Source organism: Protopterus annectens, chromosome 16.part0, assembly GCF_019279795.1.
Source record: "Protopterus annectens isolate FY-2018-M chromosome 16.part0, PAN1.0, whole genome shotgun sequence".
NCBI lineage: Eukaryota > Metazoa > Chordata > Ceratodontiformes > Protopteridae > Protopterus > Protopterus annectens.
The window spans coordinates 155,184,483-155,198,118 of NC_056750.1; the positions used below are offsets into that span (position 1 = coordinate 155,184,483).

Genomic DNA, 13,636 nt, shown 5'->3' on the forward strand with positions numbered 1-13,636 from the left:
GTAGTTTAAGACACAGAACAGTTACCCAAATCGCTGTCTATTATAATTTAAAGTGATTTACTAATGTTTAAATGGTCCTATCTTGGTTTGTGATTTACTGTGGAGCTGACTGGTAAGTGAAGTTTAATTTGAATTTATATTTTATCACTGTTTTTCACTCATTGTAGGAAGGAACGAATAGCTTGTAGATAAGCTGACTTTGATTTTTATATTTTGTTTTACCTTTATTTTCACTTTTCATTAGAAAGGGTTGGACTTTAGACATGCAAGCTCTAGCCATCCCAAGGGGCGTAGTCGGCTATAAAGCCACACAGACTACAGAGAGGACAATCTAGAGTTTATCTAGACAATCCTTGTTTGGTTTGTGATGTATTGGTCTTTACCGTTTAAAAGTACGGCTGCGAGTGATAGTGAGGAATTACTGCTTTTGTCCAACTTTCAGAACTTGTATGGTCAGAAAAACATTACTGTTACTTTTGTATTTAGTTGTATATTGCTTGTGTGGTTTTAGTCTTAAAGGTTGATTTAATTATTTTACAGTTTTTTATGCTGAATGTGGATTCCTTAAATATGCCATTAATAATTTGCTAAAGCAAATGTATCTTGTACATAGTAACAAATACTATGCATATTTAAAGTAACTCCTAATAACACTGATCTGTTCTCCTCATGTTTAAAATTGGATGATTTGCTTACCATTAGAAGTAAATCTAGACTTACTGACAATGACTGCACTTGTGCATTGACACAGCTTTGAGAACTGCTACATATATTAATGATTGTACTAGTGAGATAAATAATGTTGGGCGAAGAGCAAATAGAACACATTTAGGAAATGATGTATCTCTTGTCTGTAAAGATCATTCAACCCCTATGAAACAAGACAATGCCCTTGACAACTTGAATTCTGTATGCAAGTATTCAGCAATCTGAAGAGTCACTGTTTAGAAGGAAACGGAGAAAAGAGATTCAGAACAAATAACGAAGAAATAAACTGATAAATGTCTTAAGTAGAGGGAATATCTATTAAAGATACTGCTTTGTTTTCTGATAGAACAGTGTTATCATTCCCTGTAATCTGCATATTACATAGCAATCTACAGAAAAAAGTATTACTTTTCCAAAAGAGGGATGAAGAGGCAAGGGGCAGATGAAAGAAAATGGAGAAAGATATCGACTAGATGGCTTAAGCTGTTGTACAAAGCCAGCTGGATGAGAATTGTATGCTTGCAAATTTATTACACAATGAAAACAGTCGGATTAATAAGACTAATAGTTATGAAGATCATTCCATTGTAACAATTCATAGAGCAGTTAGAAGTTAAAGATTCTTCAGATCTGGTCAGAAAAGATATTATTGTAATTGGAGATTCACTTATTACAGGAACTGATATTTACAGTTGCAGAGTAGATACTGAAAATAGATGTGACAAGCTTTGGAATGCCTTAATGTAAGGAAGTACAGATCTGTTTGTCAGTACAAATCTCATCTGCAAGGACTCTATGATTCTTAGTAGGGGAGATTACATTTCCCTTGGATAGTATAGCTTGTACTAGTGTTGAGCTGTATTTTTTCACAAATCACATAAAGGATAGTCGGGTCACCGTGAATGAAAAGATCTTTTGGGTAAATATCTACATGGAAAAATGCCCTGTTTAAAAAAAAAATGGAAATGTGTAGAACATCCAAGCTTTGTTTTGGGCAAACGTGTCTAGACAGGATGGCATATGTTTAAAATCAGGGAAGAGAATTTTTGCAGGAGATATTTTGCAATATTTTACAAACATTAGGCAGGGATTTTGCCAGGGTAATAATGTAACAGTTCACAGATGCGTCTCTGTTAATGCTAGGAGCATTAATAAAGTATTTTATTGAATTTTTTTTATATTTCAACAAGATTGATGATATTGTTTATGAAACCTAGTTAAAGAATGACTGGAAACCAGTTCTGTCAACTTACAAGTGTTTTTACTGTAACAGACATTCTAACAAAAAAATCAGGTGGAGGTGTTATGATAGGGATTAAAGATAGGCTTGTGATTATTAACATGTTCAGTGATAACACCAATACTAATGACTGTATAACTGTGGCAATAAAGACAACCCTAGAACATATAACAATTGTTGGAGTGTATAGACCACCAAAGTCAAGTGCAGATGACCTAGAGGAATTCATACATTTCTTGCATGAAACACAGGAGGGAAGAATAATAGCTGGGGACTTAAATTTATCAGACACAGACTGGAATAATATTGATTCAAAAACATTAAGGAAATTATTCACAATGTATATTCAGGAACGACAATTGCTTAAGATAAGTTTTACCACCATTGATGTGCAGTGATCATGGGGTTATAAATGTTAATTTGTTGCTACATAATTCTGCTAAATTGAAATCTAAATTGATGCATAGAATAGTTATAGATTATGTGGAAACAAAACAATCACTATGTAAAACTAACTGGAGTGATGTGTTCAGTGGAAAAACTGCAAATGGAATGTGGAAGGTTTTGAAAGTGCAAAAAATCAAAAATATTTAACATCAGGTTCTAGGCATACAGTGTCAGGCGCCTGTATTTCCATAAGAACAAAATACCCGATTAAGGTGAGAGAGAAAAAATAGCATGAAATAGAGTTCCAACTACAACTTTGAAAACTGAAGCAACCAGCTGGACAATCCAAATTACTCGTAGTACGAGTCAAGATCAAGACAAATTTGAAGAAAAGTTCAATAAAGATATTGAGGGTAATAAACCTTTTTTATAGATAAGGTATGGAGAAAGTAAAGGCATACAAATTGATAAACTGTCAATTCTAAAATTTATTTTCAGAGACAACAGTTTATAGATATGTTTATAAAATCTTATGCAAAACAGTTTAGCGCCACAAAGAGGATGATGGTCATCCTAGTGACATCCAGGTAACCTCAGATACTGGAATCAAACTGGATTATATTGAAAAAGAACTGCACAAACTGGATCCAAACAATGCACAGTGAAGAGACCAGAATTAGTGATGACCTGAGAACACTTCAGTAAGAAGTTAAAATACCATTATACCTCTTATTTACTATCTCATATAAATATGGGGAGATACAATGCCATTATACCTGTTATTTACTATGGCATATAAATATGGGGAGATTCCTCAAGAATGGAGACATGAGCTTTCTAAAGCTGTCTTTAAGGGAAAGGGGAGTAAGACAAACCCAGAGTCAGACCCTTAAGACTGCTTTCATATTCTGGAAAAATCATTAGCCCCCTTTTTCCCATTTTTTCTACATGGGGTCAGGGTATCATGTTAACTGTTGCAACTCTCTCAATTTAGTGCCACACTGCTGCCTGACTGTCGCAGATCTTCTGTCACACAATCCAACCACCTCTTTGCTGGAGATCCTCTCTTCCTCTTATTGTCTCCCTATCTGTCCCAAATCTTCCTCAACAGATTGTCTTCGGCTTTTCTGCACATGTCCAAACCAATGTAATCTGATCTCTTTGATCTTTTCTGCAATTGGAGCTACTTTGACTTCTGCTATGTCCTCATTTCTTTGTCTGTCCCACAGTGTACATCCTACCACCCTTCTCAAGTACTTCATTTCCATCACCTCTAGCTTCTTCAGCTGTTCTGCCCAGGTTTCTGTACCATACAGTAATACTGGTCACACCACTGCCTTGTACACCTTATTTTTCAGCTTCTTTGGCATTCTTCTGTCATAGACTACACCAGAGCCTCTATGCCAGTTGACTGCAACCCTTCTGGTTTTAGCTTTGACCTCTTCATTCAGCCTTCTGTTCTCCTCAACCACCCCTCCCAGATACTTGAAACTGTTTACCTGTTCAACTATATCTATTCTCAGCTTCTTCTGATTTCCCCAGTTTGCTGCAGTTATCACTGTTATCTGTGCTTAGTTTCAGCCCATGTGCCTTCAGTTTTGCATTCCATTCTCTTATCCTTTGCTGAAGTTCTAACTCTTGAGTCTGCCTGTAATGCCACATGGTCTACATACAGCAACTTTGCTGATCTGTCCCCTCCAACCTGTTTGCTAAAGTGGTCCATCACCAGTTATATATTGCAGTGGGCTCAGAGCTGAACCCTGGTGTAAACCCCCTCCCAGTGGAAACTCTTCTGAGGCTCAACACTTTTGGTACTTGAGTCATTGGTTCCTTGTACATAGCCTGCACTAATTCTAGCAATGTTTCTGGGACTTCAAACCACAGCAGTACTGCCCAGATCAGCTTTCTTGGGACCTTGTCATATGCTTTTTCCAAGTATAGGAATACCCAGTTGGAAACTTTCCTCATCTCAAGCTTCTTCTCATGTATCTGTCCCACTGCAAACATCGGGTCAGCTGTGCTGCATCCTGATCTGAATCTGAACTGCTCAACTCCCATCTTACATTCTGCTACTCTGAGTATCCATTTATTAATCACCCTCTCCAGAACTTTCATGCACTGTGATAGGTGATAAGATTTTGCCTCTGTACTGCCCACAGTTGTGGATATCCTTTTTGTTCTTGTATACTGGCATGAGTATGCTTTTTGTTCAGTGATCAGGGACACACTGGTCACTAACTCAAGGGACTTTAACCTGGTATGTGACATCAACAGGATTTGCTTCAGAGACAGAATTGTCTCTGAGGTTGCCCCACATTTGGAACAAACTTCCTTTCCATGTCAAAGACTTGTTGGTCCTATTTAAGCATAATTGTGACAATTGGATGGGTAACTGGAAATTCACCCTGGGGGGTCCCACCTGTGTCCCTCTTGGACAGGGGCACTAGATGCTGATTTTAGTGTCTGGTTTTAACCAGACACCATTGGGAATATTGGCTAGGCTTGTAAGGTCCCTGTGGCTATTAGCCTAGTAACCTTCTACGATACTGATTAAGAGGGCAGTGGCCTTTGTCGTCCTTAAAGTGCAAGGACTACTCCTTTAGGGAGAATGTCACAGCAACTTTTCACACAGGGCAGGTACATATTTGACTAGTTAAAATTAATACAAACAGTAGGGTTGTACATGATAAAACAGCTCACATTGTACACTGACCATATCCAGAGTAAAAATGTTCAAGAGTCAGGCCTTGTGACATAACTGCTTCAGTACTGGAGTCAGAGGTGGATGAAATGACCGCTGGCTATTGCACAATGACAATATTCTCAGTGAAAATAAGAGTTGAGACTTGTGGCAAAGCTCCATCAATATTTGAGTTGGGTATGCATAAAATGACCATAGTATCTGCACTGTGCAGCAAGATGGTGACTGAATGGAATTTGAGAATTCCACTCTGTCTCCTGATTGGTCAGCCCTAGGAAGGGAAAATCAGCAGAATGGAAAATCTTCAGTAATTTCTTGCTGCCTTGTGATGAAGCAGCTCAAAGGCTTCACAAGAACAACAGATATCCTTTCAGCTGCTTTCCATCCTTTGAGGAACTCTTCCACAGAAAACATATTTTTAATGTATTACTTGTGTGTGTGTGTGTGTGTGTGTGTGTGTGTGTGTGTGTGTGTGTGTGTGTGTGTGTGTGTGTGTGTATATATGTATAATATATATCTATATATATATATATATATATATATATATATATATATATATATATATATATATATATATATATATATGTATATATATATATATATATGTATATATGTATATATATGTATGTATGTGTATATATATATATATATATATATATATATATATATTATAGATTTACTATCACATACTCAAATGCACTGTGAGTGTTGTCCGAACAAAATGTTTGGAAATCAAAACACCGAACACAGTACATTTCGAACTGAGCATTTCAGTAAAGTTTAATGTTAAAAATGTCAACTTTGCTGAAATGCTCACATCCGCTCAACATTCAAAAACACTTTTTGCAGGGGGTAAGCCCCCCTGCACTCTAATATGGGAGCTGTGCCCCCCACCCCCTACTTATATATACAAACTCCGAGATTGCACTACAGTGAGGGGAAGGGTACATTTCCTGATTCCCACTATATAGTGTGATCTGCCCCACAATGTCAAACCTTACAACAGCAACAAAGTGCGATTGACTATGTGATAGTAAACTATATAAACAGAGATCACTGCACAATGCAGAATGGTATACTAACCATTTTCCTCACAGTAATGCGAGCTTGGCATTGGTATATTTAATTAGCAGAGAGTGTGGGGAGTCAAAACACATTTTTTTTCTTTTTTAAATTTCAAAGTTTCAAAACTTTGATCTTGTGGTGTAGACCATAAGAATCTCTACGTTTTGAAAGTTTGAACTTCAAAAGTAGACCTGTGTGTGTGTGTCTGTGTGTGTCTGTGTGTGTGTGTGTGTGTCTGTGTGTGTCTGTGTGTCTGTGTGTCTGTGTGTGTATATATATATATATATATATATATATATATATATGTATGTGTGTGTGTATGTATATATATATGTATGTATGTGTGTGTATATATATATATATATATATATATATCTATATATATATATATATATATATATATCTATATATATATATATATATATGTATATTTTTTTTTTTTAGTTTGTTTATATGGAATGGTCCCTTTTAATAACCCAGTATTACTTGCCTATCATCTGTTTCTTATCTGGGGCCGGTATTTCTAGCTTAGGGTAGTGTGGATACTTGATGTAAAGAACTTAAGTGTAAGGCAGTGTTTCATTTGAGCAGGGATGATGGCCGGTATGTGCCATTTATTCTCAGTCTAATTTTATTTCTAAGGGGTTTCTGAGAATTTTACTGTACTGCTTGTGCTTTATCGGGTTTGGGGGACTTCTACTTTATGGGTAAGTAGAAGTGCACTGCTTCTGTAGACTTGACAATTTCCCTTCAGACCAACTTGTTCCAACGATCCTAGCTGCATCTGATGCACCCTCATCAGTCATACTTACCCCATTCCTGCTGGTCCGATTTCTGCAGTTCCTAGAAAGAAAAAAACAACTTGCCTGAGGGTCGTCACCATCTACTTTGGCTCAGTCTGTGTGCAGCTGATATTGAGTGAAACGGTAAAGGCCATTTGTTTTTCAGATCACTTATCTCTCCAGAATCTCCTACCTCTCCAGAATCCCCTGGTGTAGTCCTTTCAGCTGATATGAATTATGGGTCAGCCACGTCTGCTTCAGCTGTCCCAGTGTCCAGTCCAGACATGCGAGAACCATCTTTACTGGGATATGGAATTTAACCAGAGGATTCTACCAGATGTGTCTGCATTAAGAGCTCTTGAATGGGCACAGATTCCTTTCCTAGATGGTCATAGAAGATACCTGTTTTAACAAAAATGGTTAAACATTGTTCACTTGAAGACATGGAATCCATAAGTAAAAATGATTTTCTTTAGCTAAGAAATTGTTAGTCATTGTACACATCCTGTAGTACCTGTTAAGCAGTACATTTGAAATATCCCTGAGGAAGACAAGATGACAGATGAACCTAACACAGAGACTGGGCTTAATCTCCTTCAGATTCTCAAGCCCATTACTCAGATGAAAAGGAAATCTGGTCTTCACAACCTCCTTGGATGGGAATTTATTTTCTCAAATTGTCAGAATGAATGAGATATTAGGGGATCTAATGGTTGTTCCCACTATAGAGGACATTTTTTAGTACATTTTTTAAGTGCATTTACCTCATTCTGCATTTTATTCCTTGTATGCCAGCCTTGGAGGAGGTATATTATGCTGCCTGTGACAACACTGATTCAGAATCTTCAGTCCCCATGAAAGCAGATAAGCTTTACAAACTTAAACTAACAAACACTTATTTACCCTCCTTAATTCCTTCCTCTGAATATAGAAGGGCAGGTTTTGGGCCAGATTCGATATTGGAATTTTTTATTCTTTCACTTGGGCATATAGAATTAAGTATCAGTCTTTCATGAGGAAGTTCATGCCTCTCTGACTTGTTGACATGTCATTAGTGTCTTAACATGCCTTACAGATGTGTATGATTCTGCAAACACTGTCTAGGGCCTCTGCTTCTGCCTTTGAACAGAAATAAATTAAGAAGTTTTCTGTTGAAACAATCTGAAGTTTTGAGTTCAGCTTTACAGAAGAAAAGGTTTTATTTGGTCCATCTGCTATTCGGGTCCAAAAACAATATGATGGAGAGAAATTAGTAAAGGGAGTTTCTAAGACCACCGCCTTTCAAATCTCTCTGATCCTTTCACACCTACAAAACACAGATAGGATGGGAACAGCAACAGACAGAGAAACCTTTCTAATAAAGGGGAGGGTATATAGTTATCCCAGCATGCCTGCTTCCTCTCCCTCTCCCCTCCTGCATCAATGTCTTAAAGCCTGATCCAGCAGCTGACTCAGTTTATTTACCTTTGCAACAAACTGACAGACTGAGGGTTCATAGTGGTTCAGGAGGGAGACGGCTGACACTGGCACCTTTTAGGGAAGATTCACCATACCCCCTGAACTAAACAGAATTTTTTTAAGTTTTTCAACTTCACTCACCCTAGGAGTCATAGTACCAGTGATGTTTGTTTAAGGGACAAGGGCTTCTATTCCAGAATGTTTCTGGTTCCCAATAAAGCTTTGAGATGAGTTTTAAAAAATGTCCTTCCTTTTTCAGCATCTCTGCATTGCCTTTGGATTATCTGCTGTTTAATGCATATTTGCAAAAAGGTATAGCTTCCATCCGTGTAGCAGGCTGAATGGCAATCATTTTTTCTTCCTTATCTGGATGACTTGTTTATCTTTGCAAAGTCTTTTTATAGATGTCGAGTCCTTAGCATGGGTTTCAACTCTTCTTTTCAATGCAGGATTCCAGATAACATCCAGAAATTGCCCTTTACCACTGCGTTCTCTATTAGGATGTCTTATAGACACACTGCAGCAAAAGTTTTTGATACAAGAGGAGGTAGTCTCAATTCAGTTTTGGACTTCAGAGAGTTTCTCAGAATTCTGGGGTTCATGATATCTGGTTTTCATGATTCCTGTAGCTAGGCTGTACATAAAGATTGTATGGTATCTAAAAACAAATGGATCTTAAGTTGCATCCTTTAGATACATATCTTAGGCTTTATATAAATGGATCTGCATGATAAAAGCAATTACATGTACTTCCTTTTCTCCTCCACCTCCAAATTAATCTGTATCTACAAGCACCGACTCATTTCCTTGGGGACAGTTCTTATGAGGGTAAAGGTGCAAGATCTATGATATTCTGTAGACAGACCAAAGCATGCATGTTATTTTGAAAGAGATCTGGGCTGTGATCCATGCCCTTCAGTCTCCTTATCCCTGGAGTTCTCTTGATTACAAACAGTACCACAGTGATATGGTACATCAACAAGCTAGGAGGCATAAAGTTGTATCCTTTATACATACTGGCTATTATCATTTGAAAGTTAACTTTTCAACACTCTTTAACCCCCCCAAGCATATCACATTCCATCAGAGCAAAACATAGTGGCAGGCAAACTTAGCATAACCAGAAAAGACACTCACAAATGCAATTTGAATAATGGGGGGGGGGGCTTCAAAGTATTAAATTAATTCAATTCCAGGGAACACCGCAAATAGACCTGTTGGCCTTCTTTATAAATGTGTTTTCATTCACTTGCACTGGAATGTTTGTTTATAGTCCCCCCTTTTCTCTTATCCCAGGTAATTCTCCGGATTCAGGACTGTCCCAAAAATACTTTTGGTGACCCCCCACCTTTGATCCAGGCAGTATTGGTTCTCCCATTTTAAGGAAATGGCCAAAGGTTCTGCTTACAAAAGACAGACCGAGTTTGATATACCACAGTATACAACTCTAATTTGCCTAGAGTCTGATACCTTTTAGGTAACTCTTCTTTTTTTAATGGATGTGTAGCAAGTACTAAAGGTGGCAAGGAACCCTGATGCTAAAAAAATCTTAGCTTCACTTGTGGAAGAGTTTTCCTAGCTGGTGCGTGCACAACCAAACGGGGCCATGTTTAGGATTGTGCCACTAGTGCTCAAGTATTTGAGTTACTAGCCTCTGGCCTTTGTAGTACTTTGCCAGGGTACATCCACAGCCACTTCAATATGTCTGCTCCATGAATCCTGTTTTTCAATGTTTTCTTAGTAAAATAGTTTCTGGAGTTTTTCACCTCATATCACTTTGCATAGAAGTTGCTGCTTCCAGGGTTCTTAACTTTCTGATGGAAAAGTTAACCACATCTCCATCTGGCAGATTTAAAGTTCAGTACATGGAAAACTGTCTAATCTGATATCTGCAAGATGAGTATCTGAGTTGCAAGCTGTCTCGGTGGTTAACCCCATGTGGTCTGCTTTTGGAGTAGATTATCAGTAAGGACAAATCCCTCCATGCCCAAAGTTTCATAGTTTCTTTGAATTCGGCCAGTCTGTAATTCCATCCTAACCCTCAGAACCAGAGTGATAGAATTACTCATACAGTGCAAATTTATGGGTGGCTCAAGCGCTATCTTGACAGAATCAAGTCCTGTAGAAAATGTCACCAGCCATGTATTTCTAATACTGGACTAAAAGAACATCTCATGCCAAACAGACACTTTCCAGTTCATTGTCCCTGGCTATTGCCTTTTCTTAAAACCACTGTGATGGTGATGCAGTGGTGCAGCGGTAGCATTGTTGCCTCACAGGAAGAGGTTCTCTGGTTAAATTCAGCTGGAGTGCCTTCTGTACAGAGTCTGCATGTCGTCCTGCATTCATATGGGTTTCCTCCAGGTGCTCTGGTTTCCTCCCATGTCACAACTACATGTATGTGGAGCATTTCTCCCCAGGGCTGTGCTGAACATTGGCTTCATTCCAAGTCTGACTTTCCCGGTAAACAAATGTTAAATAAAAATGAGAAACCACTTCTAGGTAGTATTAAGGCACATACTCTAAAGAACTCATCATCTTTGATGGGATATAAGAATGGGTGGAATGTAGAAGCTTTCTAGAGACAGTTGCAATGTATTCTGCATATTTCTATACAAGGGCATACCTCTCAACTATCCCAAGGGCATACCTCTCAACTATCCCTGATTTTGACTTGGTTTTTAGCTTTGTCCCTCCTAATCTCTTAAAACTAGTAACTTCTAGAGAAAAGGTGAATTACACTCAATGAAAATGAAAGATATAGACTTCTTTTACTTCTGAAAATATATATTAATTGACATTCCCTTACTTTGACAATTTCCCAACATAATATTTTAAGTGTCCCTGATTATTTTTGGATTTGTCCCTGATTCTGTTAAGATTTGTCTCTGGGTGGTTGAGAGTTATGCTAAAGGCTAGTACAGCAGTGTTATGAGTGTGCAACTAACACAACTTTTTTTGTATAAAAATATAACCTTTCCCCATCCTAGAGCACATTTTCTACTTAACAAATTATGTCTACACTGTAAGGTATAAATAAAGCAAGGCTTGTATGTACCTTCTTTTGTGTGGCATTTCTGTGTTCAGTGCATACCCTATTAGATTTGCATGAAATCTCGTACCTTCCTTAGGAAAGTCTCACTAGCCCTGTCACAGTATTGTTAGCTAAAACAGTTCCAGGAAAAGCTCACAATTTTTTGTACCACTGTTTTTTTTCTTTCCTTGCACAGAAAACACTGTTTCTAAAGTGGTTTATTTGCTAAAATCCCATGGGCCTCCACTATGGGAGGATTTAAAACACTACACAGTAAAGATTTTAACTTGTCTAGGTCTTGTGAAGTTTTTACTGAAAAGTTTCTCCGAGTTTTCTACACCTTGGGATATTTTGCAGGTATCCCATTGCCTGTGGACATCAGTATAACCAAACAATCCACCTATGCTGTCTAGAATGTCTACAGCTTGTGGGATTTGACTTTATTGGCCTGAGTGAACCAATAATGATTTAAAACATAAAATGCCATAGGCATTCAGAAGCCATTTATGTATGCCATTAAAGGGACATTTCCATATATCCCATGGGCCTCCACTACAAGATGTTGAAGCTATTCCACAGTGTAGTCTCTAATTTAGAAATATCTTTTTTTGTATTTTTTACTTTGCTTTGCACAGGCGACCACAAAAATAAGTTTAGTATGTAGGTTTGTAAGCTTTACTGTGGATCAAACAGCAAAGAGACTTACTGTACACAGAAACATCACCAGCTTGAAAAGCAAGTCATTGCTGTCTTGGTAGCTCAGGCATGCAAGGCAAGGAAACTCTGTACTTTTCCGTTAACAGGGCAGCAATAATATTTTCAATCACTCCATGCTCTGACACAAACACACACGCATACACAAATGACACTGCTTCAATCTCCGATAAGTGCAAACTAACTATACTTAGTCCTGCAAGAGAAATGGCAAGACATGCTCCTATTTTTCTAAGCCCTTTCTCCCCATGTTCATTTCACATTTTCAGCACATGTTCCTATATTTCCTGGGTGTTTTACCCATTGTCTGTGTGTTTAGCTTGACAGACATGCCTGACAGCATTGCAGATATTAACACACTAGCCCTTAAGAATCAGCAGGTGGTCAAAGACTGGTCCAACAAGCTTCCTCTAACATGAATAACATGCTGTAGAGACTTTTTTGCAGTGCCGGGATAGCGTTCTGGTTGTATCATAGAGAAAAGTCTTGCCGTTCTCTCTTAAGAAGGGAAATACAAACATACTAAACTCCTGTGAAGTAAATTCCAAACATAAATCGCATCTGCAGTCAGAACATAAAATCCCTGCCAGGAAACTGGCACCAAGTCCACTACACCAGACGCTCAAAAGTCTTCAAACATTGCCTGTCCACATTAAAACTGCTGACCCGTTAACGGGAAAGTACCGGAAACTATGTCTAACTGACCCAGCGAATGCACAGGAAGGAGGTGCCAGCAGCTAAGAAATTCCATAAGTTTACAAAAGCACCTAACTTGGCCACTGTGCTAGGTGGCTTGGCTATTGTTCATGAACTCCTGTTCAGTAGATGGCAACAAATCTGTTGCTATCTACTAAATCTAGTAAAAATTAAAAAGAATTACTGAAAAATTACTCAAAAGGCTTTCAAAGAAAGTGATTCAAAATACTCAAAACTTAAAGATCATTTGCAAGGTTTTCTAACTTTTTTCGTAATTATATTGCAACATGTAAAGTTGGCTTTCTAATTCAGTAATGCATAGTTATTAATTCAGTTGCTGGAGTGGAACTGTATGCAAGTATAATAAAGTTGTATTTGTATTTACTGTAGATTGAACATTTGTCCATTTGCTTCCTTTTTCCATGTCACGTGATCTAGTTTTCTACTGTAATCAGCACAGTATGATAGTTTGTGTTGGGTAGGTATTTTCTGAAGTTTGTAGCAATACATAAATACAACACAGCTGGTCAGTCAGACAGTAAATTAACAAATATTTTGATTTTTTTCAGCTAAAAGACAAATCGAACAGATGATGATTCCATGTAAATAAATCCATGTACAAGAGGAGATTTTTAGTGGTATGTTGTACCCTAAAACAGAAGCATTTTATGGATAACCTGAATTAACCAATGTGCAAGGTGAATTTAAACAAGATATACAGTTGAATAAATTAACAGATGTTTGCAGAGTAGAAATAATGAACATTTTCAAGGAATTAGTCTAGGAATATGAGCCTGACTAGATTTTAGTGGATGAAGTGAGAATGAGGGATGTGAACGTACTACAAAATT

At 37.7% G+C, this 13,636-nt stretch overlaps 1 long non-coding RNA gene across 3 annotated transcripts in view; it reads left to right on the forward strand.

Moving 5' to 3' along the window:
* The window catches only part of LOC122791000, a 381,867-nt gene that overhangs the window by 63,635 nt on the left and 304,596 nt on the right, over positions 1-13,636 (forward strand). Inside the window, exons 4-5 of one of the 3 annotated variants that reach the window (XR_006363060.1) lie at positions 13,224-13,263; positions 13,355-13,483. The exons of 1 other annotated variant lie outside the window; for it this stretch is intronic. This is a non-coding gene — a long non-coding RNA (uncharacterized LOC122791000). The remainder of the gene's footprint in view (positions 1-13,223; positions 13,264-13,354; positions 13,484-13,636) is intronic. One more of the 3 variants, XR_006363059.1, reaches the window with a different exon arrangement.